Source organism: Mustela erminea, chromosome 6, assembly GCF_009829155.1.
Source record: "Mustela erminea isolate mMusErm1 chromosome 6, mMusErm1.Pri, whole genome shotgun sequence".
Classification (NCBI taxonomy): domain Eukaryota; kingdom Metazoa; phylum Chordata; class Mammalia; order Carnivora; family Mustelidae; genus Mustela; species Mustela erminea.
Genome location: NC_045619.1, coordinates 81923037 through 81937880, shown reverse-complemented (window position 1 = coordinate 81937880; position 14844 = coordinate 81923037). Strand labels below are relative to the sequence as shown.

General features: G+C 40.4%; 1 protein-coding gene across 4 annotated transcripts in view; it reads left to right on the top strand.

The window, feature by feature from the left end:
* The first annotated feature begins 2253 nt into the window (after positions 1-2253).
* The window catches only part of SCAF11 (SR-related CTD associated factor 11), a 73234-nt gene continuing 60643 nt past the window's right edge, over positions 2254-14844 (top strand). For 3 of the 4 annotated variants that reach the window (XM_032347968.1, XM_032347969.1, XM_032347965.1), the window contains exon 1: positions 2254-2361. The gene's annotated coding sequence lies outside the window, so the exon portion shown is untranslated. The remainder of the gene's footprint in view (positions 2362-14844) is intronic. The other variant, XM_032347967.1, reaches the window with a different exon arrangement.

The following is a 14844-nucleotide window of genomic DNA, read 5'->3' as shown; positions in this document are numbered from 1 at the left end:
TTTTTAAAATATTTTATTTATTTACTTGACAGAGACACTGAGAGAGGGAACACGAGCAGGCGAGCAGGTAGAGAAGAAAGAGAGGGAGAAGCAAGTTCCTGGCTGAGCAGGGAACCCCATTCCGGCTGGATCCCAGGATCCTGGGATCATGATGTGCGCTGAAAGCAGATGCTTAATTACTGAGCCACCCAGGCGCCCCTGCCTTTTTTTAAATTATAGTTTTCTATTGGCAGATATTGTCCTTTGACCTCTCATTAAATTTTAAGAAGGAATCCCTTTTAAACAAATAAATAGATTTTCATGTAAAATACCCACAGAAGAATATTGCCCCATTAGTCTCCATCTGAAGTGACGCTCCCGGAAGTCGCACTCTCTAGGGCGAAGATGTGCCTGTATATACATGACAAAGCTACACCCTGCTTCGGTTGGATGGCTCATCACCGTGCTTGTTGACCTGGTTATTTTATGGAATTCTGTTTGCTCTGAGAGTGACAGGAAAAGGCCGTTCATAAACATTTTGTTCTTCCATCAGAAAAAAAAAGCCACAACATTTTAACTCCTCTAGATCATCATTCCCTCAAACCTTCCGAACACCGCAAAGCCCACCTAAATTCCCAGACCTCGAATCAAAAACTAGACATCGTTAAAACTCCAAAGACTTTGAAGTCGGGCCAAGGCTGCCATTCGTACACTCCCCCCGCAATTACGGACCAAGTTCTCATTGAACGACAGCTCACAGTGCCAGGTGCTGTTGTTAGGAACGCGGGGAGACCCTGCCCCAGAGCTCGCAGAGCCAGGCGGACTCGGAGCCGACCGAGCAGGATGCGCGCACAGTACCGGGAGCAGGGGACGTGGCAACCAGCCTAGTCTGGGCGACAGCGGCAGAGAGGTGGCCTGCCGGCGGGGTATCGACCACGTGCGGAGGCAAGCCATCCTGGGCAAGGCTTAGCGTGGTTCAGGGGGGCGCCGCGTGCACAGCAAGGGGATGGGGCGGACCGCAGGGAAGGGGGCGTGCGGCGCGGCTGGCCGAGACTGAGACCCGGGGGAAGCCGCGTCGGCCGGGCGGTCCGGGGCCAGAGCTTCCTCCCGCGGGAGCCATTAGCAGGACCCCGGGGTGCGCGGGGGACAGGAAGGACCGGCTGGAAGAGGAGGGGGTGGCCGCCGGCGCGGGAGGAGCAGTCAGGAGCGTGCGGAAACTGTCCGGAAGAGACACTAGGAGGTGGAGGAGTCAGTGACTTTGAAAAAACAGCCTGTGAAGGTCTTTCCGAAGGAAAACGAAAGCTCTGACGACCGGACGGGGAATGAACCAGGCGCACGGGTTCCACTTCGGAGGTCCGGACCAAGTATCGCAGCATCACGCCGCTGCCTGACCACCGAGTGGAAGTCCTCTAAGCCCATCATAACCAAGTTTGATTTTTCTGCTGTGGTAATTAAGACACGGGGAAAAGCGTAGGCTCGACGTGCCGCAGGGAAAACCTCTCCCCTAGGCGTTTTTTAAAAAGCCGCCAGGCGGGAAGAAAGAGGTGGGCTTCCCAGTTAAGGACACTTCAGCCTCCCCATAAGGTGTGTTTCAGGTGGACAACGGTGCTGGGTGAAAACTCAACCCACCGCCACACAGCCTAAGAACACTCTACAGTGTCGGATAACCATAAAGAAAGGGTTGCAAATGCCACGCAAACCACCTCACGTCCAGGTCCACGAGGGACGCCCTCATTGTCCACCGCAGTTAAGCCCGCTCAGCCGCCTGAGGAGCGCCAACTCCAGCGCCCCACACACGGCGCCTGCGCACAATCTGCAGGGTGGGAGGATGACAGCGCGCGGAAGACGTTTCCCAGAAGCCCGCGCCACTCGCCGCGGTTCTCCCTCCCACTCCCAGGCCGCGTGACGTCACTCCGCCCGCCACGTTCTTAGGTCGCTACGGGTGGTTTGCCAGCGCCTCCCAGTGGTCTGGTTGAGCGTTGCAGCAGTGCGCGCGGGGGCCCAACAAGCAAGTAGGGAGAGCCGCCGCCGCCGCAGTCGTCACCGTAGCGCGCCGACATGTGGCGGCGCGGCTGAGCGGAGCGGAGGGGAAGAAAGGGGAGGGCACCCGCGGGGAGGGCAGGGGAGGGAGGAGGCCAGACAAGGCGGGGGGAGGGGGAAGCAGCGGTGGCGCAAGTCGCGCGGAGCAGCGCAGCCCGGGTCCGCTCTCTGCTCCGTCGGCACCTCCCGACCCGGCGGCTAGAGCCGGCGCCCCAGCGACCCCCGGAACAACTCCAGGCGGACTAAGGAGTCCATGTTGGGGAACTTGGCGTCGTGACGGGGACCTAGGGACCTGCAGTGGAGCCGCCGCCGCCGGAGCAAGCGCCTCGACCTCGGCCTGAGGTAAACACGGGCCGACCCCGGGGGCGGATGGGCTCCGGCAGCTGTCGGGGCGAAGTGGGGGCTGTTACGGGCTGGCGCGGAGCGGAGGAGCGGGCCCGGGGCGACGGGAGGGCGGACAAAGTTTCGGAATCGCGCGCGGCCCAGACGGCGTCCTGCGCTTGGAGGAAAGTTGGAGCTGCCTCTTGAGGCGGGGGAAGCTGCGGCGGGGAGGGCCCCTCTTCCTTCTCACTCCCCGGCGAGGGAGGCCCCGCTCTGGCCGCCGCCGCCTCACTGGCGACACCCCGTCCCATTTCCTCCTTGTGGCCTACCCGGCTCCCGCCGCTTCTGCCGGCGGAGCCTGTCCCCGCCTGGGTGCGGGGTCCGGTTGTGGGGGGTGGGGTGAGGCAAGGGGCTCCACGACCGAGTGGGCACACACACCCCCGCTCCCTGCAGTGGAAACGTGTCTTGCTGGGCTTCCGGGTGCTCCCCGACCCCCGAGTTCGCTTACTTAGAAGACTTTGCTTTTGTCACTGGTGTCCAAGCCCGCTTGTGAAACCAAACTTTACTGCGCCGTGACCTCTCAGTGCGCGAATAGGGAAGAGCCGGCGCTGCTAGGCATCAGCGTTTACCCCGGTCCTGAATTTCAAACTGCTCTCCCACCCCCAATTTTAAACCCGTTTCCTGGGCTGACAACAAAAGGGCCGATCTAAACTTAGCCTAATGAGTCGCTCCTCCTCAACACCTAGGAATTTTGAACCATTAAAGATGTTTTTTAGAGATTGCTGGCCGTGTTGCTACCCACATATTTTGAAAAATTGTTTTGAAAGTAAATGCGTGGTTTAAGCAGTTGGTTAAAATACAGATTCAAATGTTGAATTGTAAAATCCCCCTAGCATATTTCTCTAGAGGATTTCTTCCAGTGTCTGCCCAGTTGAGCGATTATTAGTTATTTTGGATTGCTTCTAACATCTTTATTCATACCACCAGTGAAGTAAGATATTTAAGCAAAACTGATCAAAAAGTTTTTAGTGTTTGGCTAATGGGCGCTGATCTTAAATATTCCCAGTTTCGGAATTTTCACTGAATTTCGAATAGATTAGAATAGATTAATAGAATTAATAGATGCATTTTTCATTTTAAAAGTTAATTCGAGCATGTGGCTGCTTACCTCAGGAGAATATTGAAGGCAAAACATTCTTAAATAACTGGCAGTTTTTGTATTTTATTGGTAATTGTATTAAAATTTTGATAATCAAATCTCTAGGCCATTGCTTTCTCAGGTTTCTTTTGCGTTTGGCTTAATCGTTTCACTTTTTTGCTGTTGGTTAAGAGCTGCAGTAAAAAGTTTGTGAGATTTTAATTTTTGTTGCTTTAAATTATTGGGCAGATGAAATTTTGAAATTGTCTTTGGATTTCTTTCGTTTTATACTCAAAGATAATCTGAATTTATAATTTTGAAAAAATTAGTTATTCCTTCTGTGGCTGCAGTTTTGCATTATAATATTTTTCGGTGCCTGCAAGTATAGTAATAAAAATTCAGTTTTACGTTCAGATGGTGACCTTTTTGCCTGAGAATTTGAGTACATCAAAATAAAAAGGATTTTGAGTACATTTTAAGATTTTGGTAGGATAAGATTTGGATGTTTGCTTACGCCTAGTGTACTCACACTCTAAATTTAAACATTCTTCAGTATGTCAAGGGGGAATACAACTGTAGAGGAAAATAGAAAATTGTTCATAAATATACTGCCTGCCTCAAATGTGTAATGAAAAAATTTTAAGTGATTTTTTTGGTATGTTTTCAAGTGGTGGTAGTGGGGTCCATGAGTTAAGACTGAAACTCTTCAGGGGTCACCCAGCTTCCCCATTATTTTTTGGGCCCTAGCCTGCGCTTAGGCAATTTTCCTGAAAAGCTGTGCTGTTGATTAGAGGTAAGAGGAAACACTTCAGTTGCCTGGTGTTGATTCACCATCAGTAGCATGTTTTAATAGTAGGAGAAGTATTTACTACTCATCGACTTAATACTGAACTTTTTAGGTACACCTGTGAGAGACAGTTGTGAAACCTAATCAGAGAGTGGCAGATGTAGACGTAATAAAAAGAGTCAGCCTTAGAATTTTCATTGTAGCTTCCCTTTAGCAAGGTCTGCCATCATCTACCCTTGCCTTTTAGTGACGTACACTGGATCCTGACTTACTTTGCCCAGTGACATAAAGAAGGTTAAAACCTAAATTCTTAGTTATACCCTTTGTCCAAAGAATAAATTAGTAGCTTTGCACCTTATCTTGTATTTGAATTTTACTAACTGGTAATAGTACTGAGTAGAGCTCAGAGTTAAAATACCTGTATTCTCTTAATATTCCCAAGACTCATCTTTGCATTTTCATTATTGTCTTTTTTTTTTTTTAAATCTGTGGCTTTGTTAATTCTGGTGCTTAGGCATATACAGTTTTACTATAAAATGTAAAAACAATACCATCATCTCTTACTTACAAAATAGTTTCCTAAAAAGTCTCACAATGACCTTTGCTTAGTACATGGTCTTTAACACTCAGCTGCCAGTATGATCTTGATGAAGTTTGTCAAACCATGTCACTTGTCTTCTCAAATGGCTTCCTTTCTCAGTCATAGTAAAATCCAAGTCTGTGGTTTACCAGGCTCTGTGTGTTTTGTCTCTTCTTCCTCTCTGACTTGATTACCTCACTCTGTTCCACCAACTTCTACTCTGCTACTAAAGTTTTCTCTGACTACTCTGTATAAAATAGCAGACCTTGCTCCCACATTTCCTATCACTTTGTAAGCCAGATTTTCTCCATAGCGTTAATCACTTTCTAACATACTGTATAAATTCCTATATTAAGTTTATTGTATTTCTCTTTCACTTTAGTGCATTTCTGTGAGAACAGGGTTTGTCAGTTTGGGTCATTGTTTTGTCCCCAAATACCTGAACAATACCTGATATGTAGTCGATGCTTATATTTAATATTTAATAGGTCAACCTGCTTTCAGCTGGAAACATTAAAAATAGTAATTGTGGTTCAAAACTTTAAACTATGCAAGTCTGTCTTTTGCATGAACTCTAAATTACTTGTATCCATGGTTTATATTCAGTTCAGGGGAAATTTTCAAAGGAGAGTATGATCGAATGTGATCTTAAAACTGATCTGTCAGGATATAAATGGAACTAAGGATACGAAGTTAAGGGTAAAGTGGTATAACTGTCTTACTGTCTAAAATGTTGTTGTTTAGAAGCCAAATTGGACTTATTTTTGGTAGTTCCAGGAAGTAGAATTATGATTGTGGTAGTGGGTATCAAAAGGGAGGAGAAGCAGCAAGAGTGGGTATAGGGAGATTAGTAGGACTCTTTCAGTAGTAGTACAGAAGAGATGGAGGATAGCTTGAATTAGGATGAGAATTGTGGAGGTGGGCAAAAGTGAATTTAAGTGGATTTAAGATCACCAGGCCTCTGTTGATGGACGGAAAGTGCGGGATATAGAAATTTCAACCATCGACTCAGGTAAACAGCTTGCTTGATGGTGATACAACATAAGGTCCAAGGTGCTTTTGATTCTGGCATATTGCATTTAAGGTATCTCTGGAACTTTCAGATGGAAATTACATAATATGGTTCTAAATTTCAGAGAAGAGGTGTGAGCTGAAAATAGAATACTGGAGTCACTGATATAGATAGTCGAAACTACAGGTGGAATTGCCTAAGGGAGGGAATATAACTTGAATGGAATCACAGTGGCCTTTAACATTTAAAAAAAAAAAAAAAAAGTACGCTGGAGGAATGTAAGCTCCCAAAGAATACTGTGAAGGTCAGAGAAGTATGAGTTGAATGTGGTATTAACAGAAACCAAAGGAATAGAGTATTTTAGGGGAAGAGTAATCAGTAGGGTCAGGTGTTGATGAGAGTTGAGTAATATAAAAGTTTAAGATTTTTTTCTTAAGTTTTATTTATTTATTTGAGGGAGAGAGAGAGAGAGAGCGAGCAACAGCACAAGTGGGGAGGAGAGGGAGAAGCAGGCTCCCCGCTGAGCTGGGAGCCCAGCTCAGGACTCCATCCTAAGACCCTAGGATCATGACCTGAGCCAAAGGCAGAGTCTTGACCGACTGAGCCACCCAGGCCTCCCAAGATTTTTCTTTTTTAGAGACACAGAAAGAGGGGGAGAGGAAGAGAGAGTCTTAAGCAGGCTCCATGCCCAGCACAGAGCCCAACAAGGGGCTCGATCTCCGCCCTGAGATCACCACCTGAGCCAAAATCAAGAGTCAGGATGCTTAACTGACTGAGCCACCTAGATGCCCCAAGAGCTAAAAGATTTTTTAGTTGAATTTAACAACAAGGAGTTCATTGGCATTTTGAATAAGCAAGATAGTAAGCTGCTTATTTTCAATTTGATGTTCCTGTAATTACTTAACTAGTAAAAAAAAACTGAGATCAAAGATTAAGAAATTATCTGTTCACATTACAGAAAAGATGTAATGTTTGTGAGACATTTGTTATTTGCCAACCACTCTGTTTTAGACATTTTATATAAATTTTCATTTGACCTTTTCAGCAGCCTTGCAATGTTGGGCATATTAATCCATTTTACAGAAAGGAGTCTGAGGCTCTAGAGAAGTTAAATGACTTGCTAAGTGTCAGGGAACTTGTTAAGAAATATATACTCAAGTCCATCTGACTCTTGGGCCTTTAGTTATTCGTTGTTTCAGTTGGTCTCTCAAACTCTGCCTCAGTCCTATCTAGTAGTAGACTTTTCTGTGATGATTGAAATGTTTATCTTTGCTGCCAGTATAGTAGCTAATGTGGCTGTTGAGCTTTTGAAATATGGCCAGTGCATCTGAGGGAAGGAATAGCCGTTACAGCGCAGATACAGATCAAAAGTCATTGAGAATCCCATAAATAATAAAGTAGAGTCTTTTCTTATAAGAAGAGGTGGAAACACATATTCTTCATTTGGAAGGAGTAATATTCTGCTTATATATTCATTTTAGGTGCTAAAAATGAATCTTGTAGACAGTCTTTTTTTTTTTTTTAAACAATTTTAAACTTTCAGAAAATTCTAAGTACAATACAAAGGACTTTTTTCCCTGAACTACTTGAGAGTAAGTTGCCAACACAATCCTGCTTAAATCCCAGATACAAGTACAGAGAAGTTTTTTCAAACCCTGAGCCATTTGGGAGTAAGTTGCAGATGCCTTCTCATCACCCCAAACAAGGATAAGGACTTTCTTTTATATAAATATATAAAAATCAGGAAATTAACATTGGTGTATTACTACACTTTAATTCTCAGACCTCATTCAGGTTTTCCAGTTTCCACAGTAATTTCATTTGTTAACAAGAGGATCCAGTTCGGATTTGTGTTGCATTTAACTGTAATGTCTTTTTACACTTCTACCTAGAACAATCTCTCAGTCTTTTCTTGATTTGTATAACCTAGGCACTTTAAAAGATTGCAGGTTAGTTTTGTTAAATGTCTCTCAATTTAGATTTGCCTGGTATTTCCTCATGGTTGGGTTCAAATTGTGCATTTTTTTTCCCTTAGGAGTGTCTCAGTTAATGCTGTTGTGTTCTCATTGCATCTTATTGGATGGCATACCATTTCTGTCTGTGCTGTTATTGATGATGTACGCTTTGATCACTTGATTAAGGTGAAGTCTCTCAAGCTTCTTCACTAAAGTTTTTTTTTCTTTTTAGTAACTAACAAGCATTTTGTGGGGGAAGTATTTTGATACTTTATAAATAGCCCATTCTTTATCAGATTTGCTATTTATTCTCAAATTGTCCCAGCTTTGACCAATGAAAACCCCTTCAAGCTGGTTTTTGTGTCTTTTGACTTGCTTTGAGTGCTTCCTTACTGTTTGACATGAGAAGATGTTCTGGGGTCACCTTGCACATACTTTCCCTGCTGTGACCCTGGAATCAGCCATTTCTCAAGGAGGGATTTCTTTTAGTGGAGAAAGGTATTTAGAGAACCAAGATTTGGGTGCTATTTTTATTTCTGTATATATAAAAAAACATGAGCCGGTACTAATTTTTCCAGTTTCAGTGTTTGTTTTCCAATGTTTGTTTTCATTTTCTCCCTTTCCAAATTTATAACTCCCTACTCTCAGAAGGAGAAACCTGACCCAGTATCCTTAGTGTGTTCACTTATAATCAATCACCATGATGTAGCCAAATTCCTCCCTCACGTTGCATAAGATTTTCACTCTTCCTAAGGCTCTGATGATTTGTGCCAGGAGGCATTCCTCATCCTAGGTCCCTTGGATACCTCACATTGAGTATCTCAATGTTCTGCTTGAGTTCTAGTACCTCACTCTGGGCTACCTCATATCCTTCATATGGACACCTGGCATTAACTTGGATTCCAACACCTTCAGGCTGAATACCAACAAACAGACATATTTTCTTAAAGATTGTATTCATTTGTTTTTATAAAAGATTATCACACCAAAACTTGTAGTGAAAATTACGATCAAATAGGTTCTCAACTTTTAAAATTTAAATCCTCTTGAGACCCTGACATCTCTGTTAGTGATAATACTAATCTTCCTCCTTATTTTCTCATTTACCCAAAAGTTCTCAGATGTACTTTCAGTTGAGTCTTTTTAATAAAATTTTGACAGTAAAGTTAAAATTAGTTCTTTGGAATCAGTCAGACCTAGCATTGCATTTTAGTTGTCCCAGATAGTGATTGTCACCTTTTATTGGTGACTTAATCAGTGTCCTCACCTATTTTAATTTTTAAGGAACACTTAACCTGAGTGCAGTGGTAATAGCAGCTAACGCCAATCCCTTTTGTTTCATACCTTTAAGTTAACTCTGTTTAGCAATTTTGAAACCTTTTTAATGCAGTATTACTAGTATACAATATTAGTGGTGTTTTAGTTTTTAAAATGTTCTGTAGTATGAGATCTTGAGGATTAAATGTGCAAAGGCATGTCAGTTTATGGCCTTATATAAAGGAGGCATTTCCCTTACATAATCTTCTGCTATAAGTTTGTTAATATCTGTGTCTAGTAGATCTGGGATGAAACATGGCCTTTGCCCTTAAGGGGCTTAGACCTAATCAGGCCTTCTTAATTTGCTCCCCAGTGTTCCTCCATTTTTTCCTAATTAGTTTCCCATACTTTCCTCTCTTTCTCCACTTTCTGCTGCTACATTATTTCAAAACACCCAGTTTAAACATGTCAAATTAGTTAAATGGGATCAAGGTGTTCTTTTCCTTAGTGATTTCCTACTTTTTACAAAACACAATTTAAGGTCCTACCTTGGACTTAAACTTTAAGTCCCTTTACATTCTGGCCCATAATTATGTCTTTACCCTTATCTCCTATTGCTGTACTAAATGAATTCTTTCTGACTAAATTAGTCCTGAAAAATGCTTGTAGTTCACATTTGGCACTTAGCATTTGCTATCTTTTTCATCTTTTGTATGCTACTTCTCTAGCTCTTGTTTTTGCAGTAGGGAGGGTTATAGTATCCTAATCTGTCTTTATATTCCAAGCCAGGCTCAATACCCTGGCCATTTTAGTAGTTCAGCTGCTTAAAAGTAAACGAAAACAGAAACAAATATTCAAGAGAGCAGCCACAGCATCACTGCTTTGAAAATACTCTGGGATCAGTGAAATAGCTTACAAATGATAAATGATCTGTTAACGTAAATATACTTGTAAAACTATTTTGTATGCCTAGATGGCCTGTCAAGAAAATTGTTTCTTTAAATTATTGTTCTAATAGGGAATAAATATTAATAACTTAAAAAATTTGTAAGGTAATCCTTCACCTGAAAACCTTATCATAGAAGAGCCTTCAGATAGGACAGCTTTAATGCACTAAAGCCATATTTCTTTAGGAACTGTTGTACGTGTTCAGTTTCTTAGACATCAGTATGAGTAATATGAGGGAGATGTGTGAAATGCAAAATAGCTTTATTGTTTCAAAACTGCTACAGGAGTAGTTAAAACTAAATGAAGGAGACACTAATCCAATCAAGCTTCTGAAAGAAGTTAAAAATATATTTTATATTACTATAGCCACTCCAGCTTCTTTGATTACTGTTTGCATGGTGTATCTTTTTCTGTACTCTCATTTTAACCTGTGTCTTTATATTTAAAGTGAATTTCTTAAAAAACAAAACCAGATCTATAAATACAGAGAACAAACAGATAGTTGCCAGAGGGAAGGGGAGGGTGGGAGGCTAGGCAAAATGGATAAAGGGGAGCAGGAAATACAGGCTTCTAGTTATGTAGTGAATAAATCACAGGAAAAAAGGCACAGCATCTAGACTATAGTCTTAATATTGTAATAGCATTGTATGGGGACAGATGGTAGCTACACTTGTGGGGAGCATAGCATAACATATAGAGAAGTTGAATCATTTTGTTGTATACCTGAAACTAATGTGACATTGTGTGTCCACTATACTCAAATAAAAAAATTTTTTTTAATTGAGTTTCTTGTAGACAGTATGTAATTTGTTTATGTAAAATCTAATCTGACAGTATCTCAGTATGTTTGTTATTTATATGTAATTATTGATATGATATACTAATTTCCCATTTCCTGCTCTTTTTCAATTAAGTGAATATATTGGATATTCTACTTTAAATTTATCTGTTGACTTTTTGACTGTATCTCTTTGATTTATGTCTTTGCGGTTGCCTTAGGTTTACTCTTGACAACTAGAAATGTGTCTAGCTTGATTTGAGATACGCTATAAATGGAAAATACACACAGATCTCAAAGACTAGTTTACTACCACAAAAAGAATATAAAATGTTTCATTTAATAAGTTTTTTACTGGTTAATATTTGGACATTTTGGGTTAAGAAAATAAACTAGATTGGATTTTATCTTAAATATGACTACTAATAATATAAAATTGTATGTGGCTCACATTATATTTTTATTGGATAGTGCTGCTCTGGGAATTATATATATACTGAAATATTAACAATCTATTTAGAGTTAATATTTATAGTTGGAGAAGCCAAACAACTCCTCCAGTGACCTTTATGATAAAGTTGTTGCATGTATTACATGTATATGGAATGAAAACCCCACTAGGCAATAATGTAACTTTTGCTTGCAGTAATCGTGCTTTTTAAAGAATTTGAGGAGAAAAATAGTCTTTTATCTGTATGTGGCTATTGACTATTTTTCTTCTTTGTTAATGGAATTTCAAGTTTCTTGTTACCATTTCTCCTCAGCTTGGAGAACTTCCTTTAGCATATCTTTTAAGGTAGCTGATAAATTCTCTTAGTTTTTCTTTGTTTATTATTATTAATTTTATTAACATATAATGTATTATTTGCCCCAAGGGTACAAGTCTGTGAATCATCAGGCTTACACATTTCACAGCACTCACCGTAGCCCATATCTCTTTGTTTTTGTTTTTTTTTTCTTAAGATTTTATTTATTTATTTGACAGAGATCACAAGTAGGCAGAGAGGCAGGCAGAGAGGAGGAAGCAGGCTACCTGCCAAGCAGAGAGCCCAATGCTGGCTTGATCCCAGGACCCTGGGATCATGACCTGAGCTGAAGGCAGAGGCTTCAACCCACTGAGCCACCCAGGCGCCCCATCCACTTTCATTTCTGATGGATTTCTTTACCAGATACAAAATTCTGGGTTAAGAGTTATTTTCTTTAGCACTGAAGGTGTCCTGCCTTCGTAGATGCCGTTGTTTCTGATGAGAAGTTTGCAGTAATTTGAATCATTAATTTCATCTGTATGTTGTGTTTCTCTATTTTAAAGATTTTTTTTCTTCCCCTTTGCTTTTTCGTGGTTGATTATGATTTTTCTAGGCATGTTTATCCTTTGAGTTAGTCCTATTTGTTATCTCCCAAAAATTGTGAATTTTTAAATTTGGGGAGGTTTTGGGAATTACTTCTTCAACATTTCTTTTGTTTGCTTTTTTTTTTTTTTTAAATGTACTAATCTCTTTCTCTTATTTTTCTGAAACTGAGATGACATAAATAGAACTTTGGATATTGTCCATAGGACCCAGAGACTCTTCATTTTCTTTCAGTCTTTCACTTCTCTGTTCTACAAATTAGATCAATTCTTTTGATACATCCTCATATTTACTGACTCATTCCTTTGTGTTTTCAATCTGCTGAGATCTTACTTCAGATGCTATATTTTTCAGTTCTAAAATTTCCATTTGTTTCTCAATTTTTTTATAGCCATTATTTCTCTCTTGAGAATCTCTGGCTTTCTATTAATTTCCTTTAATATATAGTTACCCAGATTAATACCTGTTTTCTTTTAAGCCCTTTTAACAAAGGGCTAGTTGAGTTCCAATCCTGATACTTAGAACTGGCTTTGTGACCTTAGACAATTTACTTAATTTCATTGTACATAGGATGGAGAAGTTTTCACAAAATACTATAAAAGTTAAATGAGATCATTTAGGAAATGTCAGAAAGTAATATCTAGAAATAGTGTGGAATGCATACCTGAAAGTCCAGCTCTTGGGGCATTTGGAACATTTATAATAAGATTACAGTTCGGAAAGAATCCCAGTTATCTGCCCATGCCCGATGTTAATTTAGAAGAATGTTCTTTCTTTTTCATTTTTTAAGTGAGTTTTCATAGTAAGTGATAACATAGTTCCAGATTAGAATAGTAATGTTTTATAGAAGTAAGATGAAATGTCTCTTTAAGTTATGTATGAGATATTCATTTGAGAATACATTGATTATATACTTAGGTAACATAAAACTGTACTTATCTGAGACAACTGCCTAGGTGAGTTTAAGAAATTCAGATTATAGGCACAACTGGAGTGGAGAGTATGAATGTCCTGCTCCCTACACAAAACAATTGCTTTTTTCTTTTCAGTACTAGTTTCACTATAGCAATTTGTACCAATTTACAAAGGATTAGAGAATGACATTTCTTGAGGAACCAAAGAATGACCTTTCACATCTTTGCAGAAAAGAGACTAATTTCTGAAGTTGAAACTCTATAATTAAGGTTTTTAAAATCTTGTTTAAATAAAGTATTTCAGAAATAGTGTTTTGAACATTGTCCTTTTTTATCCTGTTACAGTGAAATCCATTTCCATTCCACTGTAACAAGCATTTGTATGTGGTCATTTATTGTCATTAACTCCTCTTTGATTCTTAGGATTTGTTTATTTATTTGCAGGTGTTTTCTGTGCTATTTATGTTTTGGGGAGGTGGGTAGGCAAGGATTGCCATTTCAGGTTGGGCATCTTTCTAAGGTAGAACAAAGGTTAAGTTAAAGATATAATTGATAGTTTTTCTGTTTGGGATTAGAAAAAAAAAGATGAAAAGATAACAGTTCCTTTACTTCCCATACTTCCATCCAGGACAGCTTTGTTCTTCTTGCCAAATAAGAGGGTATGGTGCTGTTGATCCCAAGGGCTCCCCTATAGCTAGTCCTTCTGGGAAGTTTGGTTGTGAGATGAGTCTCTACCATCGCACTGTTCTTTTGTTCTTTGTTCGTAGTAGGCATAACATTTAATCTTCTCAATGTAAATTTTGCTTTTCCACATTTATAACTCTCCCCTTCAAGGTATCTATAATAGGCATTGAGGAATTGCTGATGGAAAGAAACCAAAAAAGTCAGAGTGTTAGGTTTGCCTTTAACCATTTGATTAGTTATGTCATCTTGTTTTAGTAAATAGGGATGAGAAAATGGAGATGAGAATCTTGAAGACAGGTGAAGATTGCACAATCAGTTCCTCCTTTCTCTTCCGTCCGCCATACCTTAAGCAGGGGTGGAGGGGTTATTAGAGAAAAATTGCATAAATATGTATTGAAATTATTGGAGGACATATAACATGATAGTGCTTTATAATATTTTTCATTTGGTGAAATAGTGGAAGCTTTTCCTATGATTTTCTTATCAACTACTTTTCATGATGAAAAGTAGCCAGGCACATAGAAGACACTCATTTTTCTTTTTTAAAATAAAGTATTGCTTCATAGATACATTCTTTTCATAGAGTGAACACCTGTCACATTAAAGTGTAACCCACGGGCGCCTCCGTGGCTCAGTCAGTTGAGCGTCCTACTCTTAGTATCAGCTTAGGTAATGATTTCTCAGAGTTGTGGAATTGAGCCCTGGGTTAGGCTCTGTGCTCTATGGGGAGTCTGCTTGTGATCTTCCCTCCTTCCTCTCCCTCCCTCTCTGCTCCTTCCCCTGCTTGCTCGAGTGCACACACTCGAAATTAATAAATAAATAAAGTCTTTAAAAAAAAAAAAAAAAGTGGATCACCCAGTTAGAAGTCATCTGTAATGCTGGTCTTCCCCCAAGTAGTGAAAAACTTGTCAGCTCCATACCATTGGTAGGGTCTTGGAACTGATCTGTAACACTGCCTTAGAATTTGAAGGAATTGTGAGGTTGTGCCTGTTGCTTTTAATCTCTCTTTCTCCACAGCCTGTAGAATACATGACCTTTGACAGAAATACAGGAACCAGAAATAGAAAAATTAGATACCTCCTCTCAAGCTCATCAGTGACAA